Genomic DNA, 19945 nt, shown 5'->3' with positions numbered 1-19945 from the left:
AAAGAGAACATACGCCTTACTCTGTGGACTTTTCAAAGTGTAATATGCTGCTAGATTGTGGGCTTCTTTTCCCCACTTAGTGAAGTATCGCTGATTTACAATGTTGTGTTAATTTCGGCTATACAAGAGTGATTCAGTTGTACTTTTCTTTTTCGTATTCTTTTCCATTATGGCTTATCATGGGTTATCGATATAGTTCCCTGTGCTGTACTGTAGGACCCTTGTTGTTTATTCTGTATATTACAGTTTTCACCTGCTAATCCCACACTCCTGATCCATCCTCACCACATCCCTCTCACACAAGACAGCCACTGGAATGTGCTCTGTGTCTGCGAGTCTGTTTCTGTTTTGTAGATGTTAATTTGTGTCATATTTTAACTTTCCCAGGTAAATGATGTCCTGTGGTATTTGTCTTTCTCTTTCTGATTTATTTCGCTTCGTAGGATAACCTCTAGGTCCATTCATTTTGCTGCAGATGGCATCATTTTGTTGTTTCTTACGGTTGAGTAGTATTCCATTGTATATATGCACCACATCATCTTTATCCGCTGACCTGTCAGTGGGCATGTAGGTGGTTTCCATGTCTTGGTTATTGTGAACAGTGCTGCAGTGAACATTGGGGTGCAGGTCTTTTCAAATTGTAGTGTTCTCTGGATATATGACGAGGAGTACGATTGCTGGATCATATGGCAACTCTAATTTTAGTTTTTTGAGCAACTGCCAGGCTGTTTACATTCCCACCAATAATGTAGGAGGGTTCCCTGGACTGTGAGCTTTTTTAAGGGTGAGAAGCATCTTTTATTCACTGTAGTATTATTTGCAAATAATTTCACCCAAAGAAGAGACTCAATACATGTCTGTTAAATTGATAAAATCTCTATAGAAACCCTCAGCAGTATTTCACTGGCAGTGAGACCACCAAGTTAAGTTGCAGCTCCTTTTACATGTACTCTCCCTTTGAGGCTCTCAGCTGCTTTATTTGCTTATGCTAACAATTCTTGATTAATTGTATTAAGGAAGCAGAATAGAGTTATGAATGAATAGTTCAAGATATCAGAACAAAGTCCACCAAACGTTTTTCTTCAAGGATTTGGTGTATAGTCAGAGACATGTATCAGTCAGTTCAGTCTCAGTCGTGTCCGACTCTGCGACCCCATGAACCGCAGCACGCCAGGCCTCCCTGTCCATCACCAACTCCCGGAGTTTACCTAAACCTATGTCCATTGAGTCGGTGATGCCATCCAGCCATCTCATCCTCTGTCATCTCCTTCTCCCCCTGCCCTTAATCTTTCCCAGTATCAGGGTCTTTTCAAATGAGTCAGCTCTTCGCATCAGGTGGCCAAAGTACTGGAGTTTCAGCTTCAGCATCAGTCCTTCCATTGAATATTCAGGACTGATTTCCTTTTGGATGGACTGGTTGGAAGTCCTTGCAGTCCAGGGCACTCTCAAGAGTCTTCTCCAAAACCACAGTTCAAAAGTATCGCTTCTTCGGTGCTCAGCTTTCTTTATAGTCCCAACTCTCATATCCATACATGACCACAGGAAAAACTATAGCTTTGTAGACAGACCTTTGTTGGCAAAGTAATGTCTCTGCTTTTGAATATGCTATTTAGGTTGGTCATAACTTTCCTTCCAAGGAGTAAGCATCTTTTAATTTCATGGCTGCAGTCACCATCTGCCGTGATTTTGGAGCCCAGAAAAATAAAGTCAGCCACTGTTTCCACTGTTTCCCCATCTGTTTGCCCTGAAGTGATGAGACCGGATGTGATGATCTTCGTTTTCTGAATGTTGAGCTTTAAGCCAACTTTTTCACTCTCCTCTTTCACCTTCATCAAGAGGCTCTTTAGTTCTTTACTTTCTCCCATAAGGGGAATAACCTCAGCATCTCTGAGGTTATTGATATTTCATCCGGCAATCTTGATTCCAGCTTGTGCTTCCTCCAGCCCAGCGTTTCTCATGATGTACTCTGCATAGAAGTTAAATAAACAGGGTGACAATATATAGCCTTGACGTACTTCTTTTCCTATTTGGAACCATTCTGTTGTTCCATGTCCCTTCTCTTTCAGAATTTTCCACAATTTATTGTGATCCATGCAGTCAAAGGCTTTGGCATAGTCAATATAGCAGAAATAGATGTTTTCTTGGAGCTCTCTTGCTTTTTTGATGATCCAGCAGATGTTGGCAAGTTGATCTCTGGTTCCTCTGCCTTTTCTAAAACTAGCTTGAACATCTGGAAGTTCACGGTTCATGTATTGCTGAAGCCTGGCTTGGAGAATTTTAAGCATCACTTTACTAGCGTGTGAGATGAGTGCAATTGTGTGGTAGTCTGAGCATTCTTTGGCATTGCCTTTCTTAGGGATTGGAATAAAAACTGACCATTTCCAATCCTGTGGCCACTGCTGAGTTTTCCAAATTTGCTGGCATATTCACAGCATCATCTTTCAGGATTTGAAATAGTTCAATTGGAATTCCATTACCTCCACTAGCTTTGTTCATAGTGATGCATATATATCCACTATTAACTGAAAACTCAGAACATCCAAGAACTGCCTGGCAAAAGTTTTAGAATTTAAGTTCTTTAAAGGTAGAGAGTGTGTGTGGTTCTCATCAGTATAATGGCTGTATCATTGCACATCTTCATACATAAATGGCCCATCAGCAGATGAGAATTATTTGGACTCAATCACATTGAACCAGTTGTCATAACTTGTCAACTTTTTGCTTGGCTTCACTTTCAGCAGTTATAGTTCAGGAAAGATCTCTTACTCTGCTACCTAAAAAAGAGAGTAACTTTAAAGAAGGAATTTACAACTATCTGTATGCAGCTTGCCCAAAGGAAAAAAAAAATTTTATAAGTTACAGAGAAAACCAATATCATTGAAGGTTTGGAAAAATATGTAAAAGAGTTACTCTCTCTACTCACAACTACTATCCTCATGTGTACTTCTTTGGCCTTTTTATATATATAAATTTTTTCATTAAAATTTTTCTAGTTTCAATATAAGATGGCAATTTGTTTATCAAGTGGGAAGGAGTAAGTTTCAAACACTGCTGATGTTCTTATAGCATTATCATCCAGTATGGATTTGAGAGATAATAATCAGTCAATAACTAGACCACCAGCTATCACAGATCACGCCTCACATCTATCTACTGGTTTATAGGTATTTTATTTAATTTAAAATGCTAGAATTTCAAGGATGACAACTTCTCTAAAAAACCAACTGTTGAACACAGTGTAGTCACATGTGAAGTTAGGAGCTAAAATCACATATAATCAAAGATATCCTTGAAAACTCTCATAAATTGCCCATGGAGTATAGAGTGTAGTCTAATTGGATTTGTGTGTATAATCATGCTCAGTAAATATGTACTCCTTGGAAAAATGTGTACTGAATGGTATGAATCTGTAGTATATGCAGTGCAGCAGAGTTTATGTAATAAAGTATGCATATGCAAAATACTCTGTTTTTTTTTTTTTTTTAATTTTTTCTGGCCAAGTATATATCAGTAAAGTAAGTGGATTTGGTGCTTCGCCATTCCACATCACACTCTTCCTTTTTGCTAATTTTTATGAAAGACTTGACTCAGTGCTATGTTAGATGTTTACTTCTCTATCTTCTGTCTGTAAGCTCCCTAAGGAGAGAGTCTCTGTCTTACTTATCTTTCTTTTTTTCTTTCTTCCCTTAAACATCTAGTGTAGTGTCATGCACATAGTGTTTAGCAAGTGATAGTTAAAGAAGAGGAAGAGAAACAATTATATGTGTGTATTGGTAAACATCACTTGATTGCAAACAATATAATAATCTACTGCAATTGGCTGTGATTCTAAACGAGGATTTGCTGAAAAATCATAGGGACATAGACTAGGTAACTGAGGAAGGAAATATTCAGGTCTCACTAGGGATTGGAACAAAGCACTTAGAAAGCTTGTAGGAACTGTTCAGTTCAGTTCAGTTCAGTCGCTCAGTCGTGTCCAACTCTTTGTGACCCCATGGACTGCAGCACGCCAGGCCTCCCTGTCCATCACCAACTCCCGGAGTTTACTCAGACCTCGTGTCCATTGAGTCTGTGATGCCATCCAGCCATCTCATCTTTTGTCGTCCCCTTCTCCTCTCATCTTCAGTCTTTCCCAGCATCAGGATCTTTTCCGCTGAGTCAGCTCTTCGTATCAAGTGGCCAGAGTCTTGGAGCTTCAGTTTCAACATCAGTCCTTCCAATGAATATTCAGGACTGATTTCCTTTAGGATGGACTGGTTGGATCTTCTTGCAGTCTAAGGCACTCTCAAGAGTCTTCTCCAAAACCACAGTTCAAATGCATCAATTCTTCGGTGCTCAGCTTTCTTCATAGTCCCAGCTCTCACATCCATACATGAATACTGGAAAAACCATAGCTTTGACTAGATGGACCTTTGTTGGCAAAGTAATGTCTCTGCTTTTGAATATGTTCTCTAGGTTGGTTATAACTTTCCTTCCAAGGAGTAAGCATCTTTTAATTTCATGGCTGTAATCACCATCTGCCGTGATTTTGGAGTCCAGAAAAATAAAGTCAGCCACTGTTTCCCCATCTGTTTGCCCTGAAGTGATGGGATCAGATGTGATGATCTTCGTTTTCTGAATGTTGAGCTTTAAGCCAACTTTTTCACTCTCCTCTTTCACTTTCATCAAGAGGCTCTTTAGTTCTTTACTTTCTGCCATAAGGGTGGTATCATTTGCATATCTGAGGTTATTGATATTTTTTCCGGCAATCTTGATTCCAGCTTGTGCTTCCTCTAGCCCACCATTTTTCATGATGTACTCTGCATATAAGTTAAATAAGCAGGGTGACAGTATACATCCTTGATGTATTTCTTTTCCTATTTGGAACCAGTCTATTGTTCCATGTCCAGTTCTAACTGTTACTTCCTGACCTGCATACAGATTTCTCAGGAGGCAGGTCAGGTGGTTTGGTATTCCCATGCCTTTCAGAATTTCTCACAGTTTATTGTGATCCACACAGTCAAAGGCTTTGGCATAGTCAATAAAGCAGAAATAGATATTTTTCTGGAACTCTCTTGCTTTTTTGAAAATCCAGCATATGTTGGCAATTTGATCTCTGGTTCCTCTGCCTTTTTTAAAACTAGCTTGAACATCTGGAAGTTCATGGTTCACGTATTGCTGAAGTCTGGCTTGGAGAATTTTGAGCATTACTTTGCTAGTGTGTGAGATAAGTGCAATTGTTCGGTAGTTCGAGCATTCTTTCGCATTGCCTTTCTTAGGTATTGGAATGAAAACTGACCTTTTCCAATCCTGTGGCCCCTGCTGAATTTTCCAAATTTGCTGGCATATTGAGTACAGCACTTTCATAGCATCATCTTTCAGGATTTGAAATAGCTCAACTGGAATTCCATCACCTCCACTAGCTTTGTTCATGGTGACACTTCCTAAGTCCCACTTGACTTCACATTCCAGGATGTCTGGCTCTCGGTGAGTCATCACACCGTCGTGATTATCTGGGTCATGAAGATCTTTTTTGTACAGTTCTTCTGTGTATTCTTGCCACCTCTTGTTAATATCTTCTGCTTCTGTTAGGTCCATACCATTTCTGTCCTTTATTGTGCCTATCTTTGCATGAAATGTTCCCTTGGTATCTCTGATTTTCTTGAAGAGATCTCTAGTCTTTCCCATTCTATTGTTTTCCTCTATTTCTTTGCACTGATCACCAAGGAAGGCTTTCTTATCTCCCTTTGCTGTTCTTTGGAAATCTGCATTCAGATGCTTATGTCTTTCCTTTTCTCCTTTGCTGTTTGCTTCTCTTCTATTCACAGCTATTTGTAAGGCCTCTTCAGACAGCCGTTTTGCTTTTATGCATTTCTTTTTCTTGGGAATGGTCTTGCTCCCTATCTCCTGTACAGTGTCACGAACCTCTGTCCATAGTTCTTCAAGCACTCTATCAGATCTAATACCTTAAATCTATTTCTCACTTTCACTGTATAATTGTTAGGGATTTGATTTAGGTCATACCTGAATGGTCTAGTAGTTTTCCCTACTTTCTTCAATTTAAGTCTGAATTTGGCAATAAGGAGTTCATGATTTGAGCCATAGTCAGCTCCTGGTCTTGTTTTTGCTGACTGTATAGAGCTTCTCCATCTTTGGCTGCAAAGAATATAATCAGTCTGATTTCGGTGTTGACCATCTGGTGATGTCAATGTGCAGAGTCTTCTCATGTGTTGTTGGAAGAGGGTGTTTGCTATGACCAGTGCATTCTCTTGGCAAAACTCTTTATTAGCCTTTGCCCTGCTTCCTTCTGTACTCCCAAGGCCAAATTTGCCTGTTATTCCAGGTGTTTCTTGACTTCGTACTTTTGCATTCCTGTCTCCTCTAATGAAAAGGACATTTTTTGGGTGTTAATTATAGAAGGTCTTGTAGGTGTTCATAGAACCGTTCACCTTCAGCTTCTTCAGCATTTCTGATCAGTGCATAGACTTGTATTACCGTCATATTTGCCTTGGAAACGAACAGAGATCATTCACTACTTTCTGGCCTTCTATCTAACTCTTCTGGACTCTGACACTATATTTGACCCTCCTTCTGCTTATGGTTGTAAAACCTTTCACCTTGGCTTCTGTGAGAACTTTTCTCACAGAAGAGTTTTCTCTGTATTATCAGCCTTCTCTGCTTCTCCTTACATTTGATGGAAAGATCCTTTTATGTAACTTTTTTCCATTTAAGCACCAGCAGAGAGTGACTGAAGTTCTTTGTCTCAGTTGGAAATTCCTAGGAAAGAGACTTCCCAGGTGGCTCAGTGGTAAAGAATGTACCTGCCAATGCAGGAGATGGAGGTTTGATCCCCGGGTCAGGAAGATGTCCTGGAGAAGGAAGTGACAAAATTCCCATAGACAGAGGATCCTGGTAGGCTGCAGCCCTTGGGGTCGCAAAAGAGTTGGACATAACTTACTAACTAAACAGCAACACCAAGGAAAGAGACTCACTGACTCAGTCTGGAGTAGCTTTTCAATCCAGATCCCGGTGCTCTGATAAGGAGGCAGAGGATCACATGGACTGCACCACTCAGCATAGAGTACGCTTTCTAAGAATGTGGCTCAAGAACTGGGAGAAAGCAGTTGACAGTGTGACAAGAGAACAGTGGACTCACAGCCCATACATTTTTACTCTTCATGTACCAGTTGCTAGAAAGCAAAGCATTTTGCCTTGAGACATTTCACCATACTGAGATTCTCAAAGTGGGGGTTAGAGTTCATAAACAACAACCATGTGATGTCCTAGCGAAGGGCAGTGAGTACTCTCAGAAAGAGAACTGCTTCTTTCACAGCTGATTGTAGCTGTGTTTATTATACTTATCATATGCTTGTTGGAAAAGAATAATCTTAAGAGAAAAGCCTTCTTTGGGCCTATGTTAAGAGAGACCAATCTTCTTATACTTAGAGGGGTCTGAAACAACTGATATTTTAATATATGTATAGCATGCTTTTAATATAGAATTTACAAAATATGAAACAATATAAACTGTACAGGTTTGATCCATCTTTTTGTTTTGTTTTTATACTAAATCTCTAAACACACCAACGTGGAACGATGAATTTAAAGCCATTTCTGCCAAACTCCTACCCTTCGAAAGCCTGCTCCTTTCAGCATGAGTGAAATATTTGAAACAAGTAACCATGGGGCAACAGCAGAAGCCTCATATTTTAGAAAGTTAAAGCCCTGTCCCCTGGGTAAAGGGTGAGGAGGATGTTTGGAAATATCTGAGTGTACTTGAATATCCTTTGCAGAAGGAGCAGCAGCAGTGTCGCTGTTGTTCCTCTCAGGGAGAAGAGCCCAAATACGAAAGTGTGCTTGAGTTGGTGAGTCGGTAGCAAGTGCTGGAGGTGGGTATGTGAAAAGCATCTCTGTCTGGAAACTGACTCATAACATAGGGAACAGACTTGTGCCTGCCAAGGGGGAGGCGGTGTGGGGGAGGGATGGATGGGAGTTTAGGATTAGCAGATGCAAACTAGTTTATACAGGATGCAGGTCCTACAAGGTCCTACTGTACAGTGCAGGGAACTATATTCAATATCATTATGGTAAGTAATGGAAAAATATAGAAAAGAATGTATGTGTATGTATAACTGAATCACTTTGCTATACAGCAGAAACTAACACAACATTGTAAATGGCCTATATTTCAATTTTTAAAATATCCTCTGTTTATGGAGCAAACTTCAGACAAGGGCAAGTGTGTTGTGCTTGTCATCTTTTCCTCCGAAAGAGTCTGTATGCATGCATGTGCATTTCCAAATCTACCTATGTTGTCTGGAAAACGTTTTAAAATGGCATTTTGGACTTCCCTGGTGGTCCAGTGGCTAAGAATCCACCTGCCAGTGCAAGGGACATGGGTTTGATCTCTGGTCCGGGAAGATCCCCCATGTCGTGGAGCAGCTAAGCCCATGCACTGCAACTACTGAGCCCATGTGCCTGGATCCATGCTCCGCAACAAGAGAAGCCTTCACACTGCAACGAAGAGTAGCCCCCACTCTGCAACTAGAGAAAGCCCTGTGCACAGTAGTGAAGACCCAGCACAGCCATTATATAAATAAATCTTTTTTTTTAAGGACATTTAAATGCTTCACTGATGTTACAGCATAAATCCAATCTGTAGTAAATTGTTAATTTTGTGAAGAAAAAATAGGATTGTTTTCATATACTAGGCTTGAAAAGGTGTAATTGTCATACTCTTTATGAATTTTCTGGTCTTTAATGGAGCTAATTTAGTTGTGATAGTACAATGAATTTCTTTCCATTTTTTCAAGGATTAAACATCATGACTTCTAACTTTGATTAACTAACTACATTAGTTTGCCATAAAAAGGAGCTGATATTTCTGAAACTCAATGCCCAGTACATTTCTGGACTAGGATTAATTCTTTGGTTGTGTGTCCTTTGTGTGTTTTTTCAGTGGTTTAGAGCATTGAGACATTTCTCATATGCTTGCTTATCTGTTGGAGCCAAACCCCTGTGGCCCTTGTCTGCTCTTGAAAACTCTCAAATAGCTCTGAGTCACTTGAGGCATAGACGTAATTACCTCTAATTACAATACACACATAAAATTTGTCCCCCTCCTGGAGAAAAAAAAAAGCACCACTTCTGTTTTAGATATTTTGCTGATGAAGACTTGTTGAGCCAGTAATTTCTTGAATTGCAAATAGAGTGTTGTGAGTTTATTATAGAAATGGTGCGGCCTGCATGCACCTCACAGTTACACATAGTGCTAACACCTTTTCAGTTATTGTTTTGCAAAGTACAGAACTGGGAGAGATATTTGCTCAGAATTTGTTACTTGGATTTTGACTTCTTTTAAAGATCTTCATGAAAAATAGAACGCGAAGTTCCAAAAAGAGACCCACGTCACTTATGTGTTCATGGCCTGGGCTGGAGTGTGGTGATTGGTTCCAGAAAATGGTTACAGTGCTCTTGCAGGCAAAGTTTAGAAACAGTCAAGCTCCAAAGCCTGTCCAAAGTCAGCACAGACCCTAAAGTCTGTGATGCTGTTTCCTCCATTTAATTCTAGGTTATACTTTACTTTTCTGTCTTTACAGATACCTGTCTTACTATGTACTTGCATGTTTCTCTTCCTCCCGTATTCTCCAGACATTACGAATAGTTTCGTGATTGCCCTTAGAAAATGCCTGTGGAAGGAAGGCAAGTGCAGAAGTCTTGGTGGCCATCATAGGACTCACCACAGCCCTCAGTGACTCCCCCTCCTTAACTCACAGTTTGTCAAGGTTAATTATTAAGAAGGAAGGTAACATTTAGCATCCTCAAAGCTATGGATTACCTCAAATGAAAGAGATGAGTTGTTGAAGTGAATTATTCCTGTGGGTTATGAGAAGGTGAAAAGCAGTGTCTACTGTATTATATTAAAACTCAGTGAATTCCTTTGCAGTATCTCTCAGTGTCATTGTGAGAGAGAATATTTTCCTTAAATTCCTGTAACAGACTGCATAAAGATAATGCCTCACACCTATTATTGAAATAATCCTGTTGCTAGTAAGCCTTTTTGTATTTGTAGCGTATTTGTATCTATAAGCATACTTCAGACAGAAACCAACAAAAAGATCAAGTTTTAACATACATGAGTAATATTTTCTTCTTTCAATGATTCCTAAGTAATTTATATTCCGCCCACTTAAAAGAATAGTGTGTCAGCTCTGTGCCCCTTTGCATTCTTTTGTGCTTTCAGCAGTCTGACACACTTTGAACTTTTCTCTACGTTTTTTTCCTCTTTCTTTATAATTTATATTGCTTTAATTCAACTTTTCTTACCAACCTGTAGAGTGTCTTACTAATAATTACTTTAGTCATAGTGCAAGGAGATGATATTTTCACTAGCAGGAACTCAGCATCAGCTGTGTCCATAACACTTGTGAGTAAAGAGCCACAGAGTTATCTAATAAAAAACATAGGCACTGCCTATTGGAAGGAAAGCATAATGTTTATTTTCATATTTTCTGTAAGACATTGTTGTACTATTCTCAAGGAGCTCACTAAGGTATGCAAGTAACTATAATGCACACCAAAACAATGGAATGTTATTTTTAAAATTTACATATAAAATTATATGGAAGTTCTGAAGGGAAAAATGGTTTCTAATTATGGGAAACAGGGAAGTCTTTTTAAAGAGGGTGATAGCTATAGAAAATTCTTGAAGAGATGGGAATACCAGACCACCTTAACCTGCCTCCTGAGAAATCTGTATGCAGTTTAATAAGCAAGAGTTAGAACCCAACATGAAACAACAGACTGGTTCCAAATTGGGAAAGGCTGTATATTGTCACCCTGCTTATTTAACTTATATGCAGAGTACATCATAAGAAATGCTGGCTGGATGAAGCATAAGCTGGAAACAAGATTGCTGGGAGAAATTATCAATAACCTCAGATATGCAGATGACACCACCCTTATGGCAGAAAGGGAAGAGGAACTAAAGAGCGTCCTGATAAAAGTGAAAGAGGCGAGTGAAAAAGCTGGCTAAAACTCAGCATTCAAAAAACTAAGATCATGGCATCTAGTCCCATCACTTCATGGCAAATAGATGAGGAAACTATGGAAACAGTGACAGACTTTATTTTCTTGGCCTCCAAGATCACTGTGGATGGTGATTGCAGCTATGAAATTAAAAGATGCTCTTTAGAAGAAAAAGTATGATACACCAAGGCAGCATATTAAAAAGCAGAGACATTACTTTGCCAACAAAGATCCATATACACAAAGCTATGATTTTTCCAGTACTCATGTATGGATGTAAGAGTTGGACCTTAAAGAAGGCTGAGTGCCAAAGAATTAATGCTTTTGAACCATGGTGTTGGAGAAGACTCTTTGAGAGTCCCTCGGATTGCAAGGAGATCAAACCAGTCAATCCTAAAGGAAAGCAATGCTGGATATTCATTGGAAAGAATGATGATAAAGCTGAATCTCCAGTACTTTGGCCACCTGATGTGAAAAACTTTCTCATTAGAAAACACGCTGATGCTGGGAAAGATTGAAGGCAGGAGGAGAAGGGGCTGACAGAGGATGACATCACTGACTCAATGGACATGAGTCTGAGCAAAATCTGGGGTCACAGTCATACATACAGTCCATGGGGTCGCAAAGAGTCAGACACAACTGAGTGAACAGCAACGCTGAGCATCCCATTTGGGTTACGTTCTGGCCTATACTTCCTGTATTAATCTAAACATAGGCCAAGTTGCCCTCTGAATTCCTAAATGATGTGTTTATTAGGCTTAAAGATTGACTACTTTGTAGTTACATTAGAAAAATACTACTAATGCACTTTTGATAGAATCTTAACCTGTGGTTTTGTAAGGAAAAATATACTTTATTACTTGAGTTTATAACCTTATAAACATCATCAGTGTCTTGTGATTGACACTTAGGTCCATACACAGACTGCATTTCACAGAATCTGTTGTTTTTGTTCAGTCGCTAAGTCATGTCTGACTGTTTGTGACCCCATGGAATGCAGCACATCAGGCTTCCTTGTCCTTCATCATCTCCTGGAATTTGCTCAAACTCATGTTCATTGAGTCAGTGATGCCATCCAACCATCTCATCCTCTGTCACCCTCTTCTCCTTTTCCCTTCAATCTTTCTCAGCATCATCAATCTCTTATCAAAGTAATGTTACTTGGTAGTCCTTGCTGTCATTCTAGATGTCCGTGGACGTTAGGGCACAGATAGATACATTCCGTACAGTAAAAGAGCCTGAGGAACTTCCTGGCGGTCCAGTGGTTAAGACCCTGTGCTGCCAGTGCAGAGGACAAGGTTCAGTCTCGGTCGGGAAACTAAGTTTCCACCTGCTGCAAAGCGCAGCCCCCCCGCCCCCCAAAATAAGAGTCTGAATATTGGAGGCAGAGCGAGGTTGGTCTTGGCTCTACCACTCACTGTGTGACCTGAGCAAGTCACTTCAGATGAATTCCTTACCCATACAGTGAGAGTAGTAATTCCTGTGTGTATTTGTTCGGATTAAATTGGAGGACCTATATAAAAACATTAATAAGCTTTAAAGCAGTTTATGATCAATATACTTTTGTGATACGGGTGTGCTTTGAGTGGAAATTTCTTATTGTAGTGTTGTACAAATAGTAGGGGGGGAGTCACCTGACTTTGAAATATCAATGATAATTTAAATCAAAGGCTAGGAGACTCCTGAAAACATGTTGTGGCTACATACGAGAGAGGAGATAACCTAGTGCTGGGGCTTTGGGAAGAATGAGTCAAGACGTATTCTGAAAACATTTTTAAATACTCCCTGGGCCTAGGACAGTAGTGATAAATGTGAAAAGAGGCCCAGCACTGGGGACAGACTAGGAACCAAAGATGATTTAAACTTGGCAATGTGGCAACATACACCGAAGTTTTAGATGTGCATGACCCTTGATGCAACATTTCCTCTCTAAGGAATCCACCCTCAAGAGATAATATGTATTCATGCCCCCAGATGTAGGCACAAGGAATTTTTACATATGTATATGTGTCTCTGTCTAGACATTTTAATTTTCAATTGATGGAGTTCTCGTTTACTTAATTGAGTGGGTGAAGTGAGGGGAGAGAATTGCTTGGCCTACAGGACTGACCTCAGGCCAGCCAAAGCCAGGACCAGTCCTTGGTCCTCTGGTTTGTGGTATATTTGTCTGTCTGTCTCTCTGATTTTTCTGTGTTGATTTCATTCTCAGATAAGTAATCTTCCTATTCTCATGTGGTAGTCTCAGAGAGCTTCAGGCAGCACTCCTTTCTGTTTAGTTATCAAGCGGGACAAAAATTGTTCCTCCTTCCCGATAGTAGTTCCACAAAGTCCAAGAGCCGACTCACATTGTGCCAGCATAGTTTAAGCACCTATTCTTGACCCAGTTCCATAGGGGAGGAGGATAGAATCTTCTAATTAACCTGGCTTGAGTCATATCCTTGGGGTGGCAGTGGAAATGGCTTGACCCCACTTTACCCTCAAGTAGTAACAGTAGGGAATGGTGCTTTCACCCCAGAAGAGTAAGATGATGTTATCAGAAGAAGGAAGAAAATAACACATGTCAAGCAGAAGCTGTTCACTGTAATACCTATTTTTGGTAACAAATATATGGGTACAACCTAAATGTCCATCAGTATAGGAAAACTTAAATATGATACATCATAGTGGGAGAAAGGATATAGCTTTTGATGTACAGCTATATGTTGATAAGGGAGAATGTCCATTATATAATATTAAATTTAAAATGAAGTTGCAAAATAGTATTTTTAATTATGTGTCTGTGTATCATCTGTTATATATGAATACTTTTTATTCATATGTTTCTGTACTACTTTTGCTGTTACTTATTTTAGATTAGTATATATCACTTCTATAATTAAAAAAAAAATTATGTCCCTGGTGGCCCCTTTTCCAGATAAGGAACTGAAATTTACAAAAATCAAGAAGTATAGAAAGATGAACAGATGCTACAAAGGTGTAAAATAGTATTCATGGAACTGATATAAAAATATTGGAAACCAAGAAGGTGGATAGGACAAATTAAGCTGCCTATGTAAGAAGGGAAAGTAACTTTACCAAAAAGACATGTGGTTTAGGGACTTCCCTGGCGGTCTGGTAGCTCTGCGTACCCAGTGAAGAGGACATGGGTTCAATCCCTGGTTGGCGAACTAAAATCCCACGTCTCGCAGCATGGCCAGAAAAAAAGAGTCTAAAACTTGGAGACAGCTGTGTTTATATATTTACTTGGTATGAATACTTATTCTGCCCTTATCTACCATATGCTTTGACCAGCGCTAGGCAGTAATAAACATAATTAACACATAGTTAACATATAGTAATCAACTGCCTTCAAAAAACCTTCATACGGAAGGCAGATTCATGGACAAAGAAAGTGTAATGGGAGTTGGGCAGAATTGTCAGGAAGAGGTTCATTGTACTTTGAGTAATCTCATTTTTTCCTTTTTATTCCTTCTAAATGCTTGCTAAACTTTCTTAACTTTTCAGTTGTTATTGTTCAGGTGTGTATTAAGAAGAATTGGTCATCTCTCACCTTTTGAAACCCAGTAGTCTGTCTTTATAACTTAATCACAGGGATAAAGTGGTAAATTTTCAGAAACTAGGTCTTTTCATCCCATAAATTTGCCAGTTCTGAACTGAGTTACTAGTCTTTTCGAAAAGAAAAAGGATCTCCCACCCTTCACTCCCACCCCCAATACATAACACACTTCTAAAACATTTTTTATCTTTGATCCATTCTGCTACAGAAGAAATCTGTGCTTTTTTGTTTGTTTGTTTGTTTGAAATCTGTCCTGTCTTAGACTTTTTCCTGATTCCTTTGACTAAACAAAAGTTCGAAACCTGCTTTGAGTGGTAACGCCTTTGTAATTGTGTACATACACAACTGTATGTAATAGAGAAACTGTAAAAGCTCAGTTTCTGTGAGATTATTCCTCTGCTCTTGCCTCTCACCTTCTCTTCTCCCACCATACAAATTTGAGCTCCTGTTAGCAGCATATGTCTAGTGATGTTCCAGTTCCCAAGAGGCCTGTGAACAAGGTGGTTGTAAAACATTTTTCATTATAGACAAGACAAAATAATGCTGATTCTTTAATCCTGTGTCTCACTGTTTTGGTTATTACACCAGCAGTTTGAATAGATTCGTATGGTGAACTGGGTCATATTGTAAAAAGGCATTTTTTTCAGAGTCAGAGAAGTGAGAGGGATTCTGTTCTTTTTTTTTTTTTTTTAAAGAAAAACACATGTAATGTCTCATGTTCTTTGTGAGAATGCATTGTTTTTGTTGTTTTAATATTTTCTGAGTTTTAAAGGGTATGCTTTCATTTTCTCCTTTCATTTCTTCCTTTGGAATATAATCATGTTTATCTGCCTATTCTTTCTGCTTTCTTGTTAAGTGAACTTATTTAATATTATTGTTACTATCCCTATATATATAGTAATAATAATATTAAATTATTCCCTATATATCAGTAATTCCCTGATCTCTAGTAAACATTAAGGAACATTTGGTAATTGTGCTAAAAGCCACTACCATTGGTGGAACCAAGGACAGCTTAAGTTTGGAGAAAAACTATCCTATTTTCTTTAAAAATTAAAAAACAAACTGTATAAACAAAGAAAAGGAATTGCCGAGGTCATTATGTCCTTAAAGGTTTTTTTCCAGCCCTGACTTTAGAAGATAGTCATCAACATATATGTACTTTTTCATAGAAATATTAATATAGATTTTACTTTTTTATATCCAGATATTAATGTACATATGAGACTTATTTGAATTTGCTTCACAGCTAGGTAATTTAGTTTTTCAAAAAGAATGAAAGGCTAATTATTAGGCAATAATGTGATCAAATTACCAAAAGCTTCAAGGTGGTTCTATTTCAGTTCTCTGCCTGATGTGTATTTAAAAATATCTCTACTTAGGGTAGTTACTGTTCATAATACATTATGGAATCTTTTTAGGAAACAGCTTAGATGATAAAGAAGCCATTATCCTTGATTTGCAGTGTTTAACCCAAGTTGAATTTATGCCAGATTGAAAATTAGCAGTAGTGTTATATGCCTTGCTTCCTGTCCTGTGCAACTTGATATATGTGTGGGCCATATGTCCACCAGGGGTTATAAGAATATGTTACTGATGGATGGAAAAGCTATTTCATAGTTCCCTGTGAGAATATACATGATAACATCTGCAGTGTGGGTATAGCCTTGAGGTTTTGCTTTAGAAGAGATTTAGCCTATGGCTAAAGGTAATAGAGTGATATCTGTTGTAAATCCTTCAGAAGAGGAAAATTTGGAATCTACTTCTTTAATTTTCAAGCTTTTATACAGCTGACCAATTTAGGAAGGAGACCTTATTAGTGCTTTTATTTTCAGAGCAGACGAGAGATTATAATACTACCTTAATTTCTAAAATACCAAGAATTGAGTGATTTCACACCATCAGTTCAGTTCAGTTTAGTCGCTCCATCGTGTCCGACTCATTGCGACCCCATGAATCACAGCACGCCAGGCCTCCCTGTCCATCACCAACTCCTGGAGTTCACTCAAACTCAAGTCCATTGAGTCAGTGATGCCATCCAGCCAGCTCATCCTCTGTCGTCCCCTTCTCCTCCTGCCCCCAATCCCTCCCAGCATCAGAGTCTTTTCCAATGAGTCAACTCTTCACATGAGGTGGCCAAAGTACTGGAGTTTCAGCTTTCGCATCATTCCTTCCAAAGAACACCCAGGGCTGATCTCCTTTAGAATGGACTGGTTGGATCCTTTCACACCATAATGTTGGTTAATTAAAAATTTCTTAAACAATGGATTAGAGATGGCTCTGCAGAAGTAGAGTGAAACCTAATATACAGGATTTCCTATTTAAATACAGCCCAGGTGATAAATCATTACTGTGCAGTCATCTCTGACCAAAGAGGCAGATTTTTCTCATGGGCCTGTGTCTTTCACCACCAGCACTGGCCAGTTTTGGGGTAGTTATGTGTAAAACCAGACACAGATTGAAACTTTTGTGAGGGCATCTTTATCTGTACAGATAGTTCTAATAAATTAAGACTGCATCTTCCAAAGAGATTTTTATACTCAATAATACCTAAGAAACTCCAGAACAAGTCTTTCAAATAGCCTTAAAACGATTCCTTTCGAAAGGTATTGAGTCCAGTTGTTCTGATGGGAAAGAGCTTCTGAAAAAGATTAGTCTGTCAGTGTTTTCCAAATTTTCATAATATATTCGCCATAAAGCAAAGCAGTGCCCTTTATTTTCTACCCTCTAGATACAGAGTTTTCCAGCTGAGGTTGCGCTTCTGAATTACCTGTAGAACTATGCTTATACCCACTACTAGAAATTCTGGTTTGGTAGGTTTGATGTGATGTCACTGTATCTGTTTTTTAAAGTTTTAGAGGTGTTTCTGATAGACACACTTTCAGTTGAGTACCACTACCAGTTACCATTACCAGCTTACATTTGAATTTGTACCACACATAGTCTATGGAGACAGGTTTCATTTATACTGGTTCTATGGCTTTACAAAGAAAAACCTATAAGATAGCTAGAAGGAAATCCTAGCTATAGTCAGGATTATAGATTTAAAAGAGAACGAGTCTAGGAACTTCCCTGGTGGTCCAGTGGTTAAGACTCTGCTTTTACCCAGTGGGGGGAAGCAGTGGGGCGTGGTGGTGCAGGTTCCATCCCTGGTTGGGTAGCAGAGATCCCACATGCTGGATGGCATAGCCAAAATAAAAGAGGGAGAGAACCAGTCTGAACTCCTTCTCTTTATGGATGAAAAAGAGCACAGAGGTGAAAGAATTTTCAGAGTTGGTAGCAGAAACAAATCCACAACTCTGACTTGAGTTCTTTGTACACTAGCATCTTGGACCTAGTCCATCTTTGAGAAAAGCCTTCAAGGCCAAGACTCAGTAATCCAGAAGTTGTCTTGAGCATCCCAAAGCCCAATGGGGTATTAAGAGATTCAAAGTATTTAATAAAAGGAACAATAATACAGCCAGCAGGAACTCCTCACATCTTTGAAATTTCTAGGCAGGAGTTACGAGTGACATTACTCACAGTTAGAAATTATAGCCATCACCCAGAAAGCTTTTGTGGCTTCTTTGTAAACATGGAAATTTCTGACAAGAGGTGCCTAGATTTGGTACTAAAGATTGTCAAGAACAAGTAACCATCTGTCTTATTTTTAAATTGATCCTTAAGTATTGGCAGCAAGTCTAGAAAATCATGCCAGTTTTATATTTCTACACAGCCCTGACTTTTAGCTTGTACTTCAGAAGGAGGATATTGTGTCTAGGTTTGCAATTTAACCAAGTAAAGGAGTAGAATGTTTATTAATTAGGATTAGACTTGATTGTAAAAAAAATTCCAAAGAACAGTAGTTTAATCAAGGTAGAGATTGATTTTTCTTCTGGATTAAAAAAAAGTCCAGAGGGAATGGAAGCCTTGCATTGGTGTGGTTGCTTCTCTGTCATCAGGGATGGGTTCTTCTAATTTTGTTTCATCCATATCTAAATCTTCAAGGAGTCTGATAGTTCTAGATGGCTTCTGGGGCTTCAGTCATTTCAAAGGCACATACCTCCAGCTTGAGTCAGCTCCCTTAAAGAACTTCTCTAGAACCACCCTATCTAACAATTTCTGTTTCCATCTCACTTGCCATTCCTATTATCAGAGGAGACTAGAAGGTTATAACTAGCTGAGTTGCCATTCATAAGAATTAGATATTTTGTTGTTAACAAAGAAGGAGGGAATGGATATTGGGCAGGCAACCAAGAGATCTGCCCCACCTATTTTGGAGAATATAATTTTAGGAAAATCAGTTTTTCATCACATCACAAACTATTATATAGGATGTAGCATTTAAAAGATCTCCAAACCACAGTCTACAGTGTGTCTGATTAATTAAAGCAGTAAATCTCTATGGTAGCGTTCTGCTTTGGATTTCTCAGCAGGGCTCGGGAACAGCTGTTAGGTTTTATATATTTTAAGTGAACTGAAGATGAGTTCTTAAAACAACAGGGGGAAAGAGACAACCTTTTGGGGAAGGGGAGAATCAAAACAAGCACAAGGCAATTCAGTGGATGTTTATGGGGCTAGTAGGAGCAGAGTATACTATGGTAGACAGTATGAGCCAGGAATGACCTGATAGAAACACTGAAAAAGAAGTTGTCTAGTATTTAAATGGAATAAAATAGACTGATGCAGCACCCAAAATAATTGTAGATGCATATTGTAGCAATGATTTGTACCAGTTCCAAATATACAAGACCTGTGCTGGAGAGAAGGACAACATATTGATTGGGTTAAAGTTTTAAGGATTAGATATTGTCTCAGTTCCTTTGGGCTGCTGTAACACAACACAGACTGAGTGACTTATAAACTCAGAAAATTTTCTTTTTCTCAATTCCAGCAGTTGGAAGTCCAAGATCACGATACCAGTGTGGTCAGGTTCTGCTGAAGGCCCTTGTCTGGGTTGCAGACTGCTAACTTCCTGCTATGTCTTCACATGGCTGCAGGGGCTAGGGAGCTCTGTGGGTTCTCTTTCTTAAGGGCACTAACCCCACTCGTGAAGGCCTTGCCTTCATGATCTCACCTCCCAGAGGCCCACACCTCTTAAAATAATCACACTGGGCATTCGTAGCATTTGTAGCATTGACATACGCATTTTGGGAAGGGGCCACACATGTTCAGATCGCAGCAGATATAATTACCTCTGCCAGTTTCCTACCTGTACAAATGAAAAGAGAATGCCACAATGGAGAGAACCTTGTTATCTGAAAAACTCATAGGCAGGAGCATGCAGCAACCTGCAGCATTTACAGCTGTAGACCACGGTATACATAAGTGTATTAAGATGGAAGTGTTCCCACTCAGAACCAGGAAGGACCAGATTTTTTAAAGTTCTGTAGTCTCATTCAT

General features: G+C 39.1%; 1 protein-coding gene across 3 annotated transcripts in view; it reads left to right on the top strand.

The window, feature by feature from the left end:
• The window catches only part of CSNK1G1 (casein kinase 1 gamma 1), a 148867-nt gene that overhangs the window by 86221 nt on the left and 42701 nt on the right, over window positions 1-19945 (top strand). The gene's annotated exons all lie outside the window — the stretch shown is intronic.

Source organism: Oryx dammah, unplaced genomic scaffold, assembly GCF_014754425.2.
Source record: "Oryx dammah isolate SB20612 unplaced genomic scaffold, SCBI_Odam_1.1 HiC_scaffold_26, whole genome shotgun sequence".
Lineage (NCBI taxonomy): Eukaryota > Metazoa > Chordata > Mammalia > Artiodactyla > Bovidae > Oryx > Oryx dammah.
Note: the sequence above shows the minus strand (reverse complement) of the source record. Positions and strands in the feature narration are given on the sequence as shown.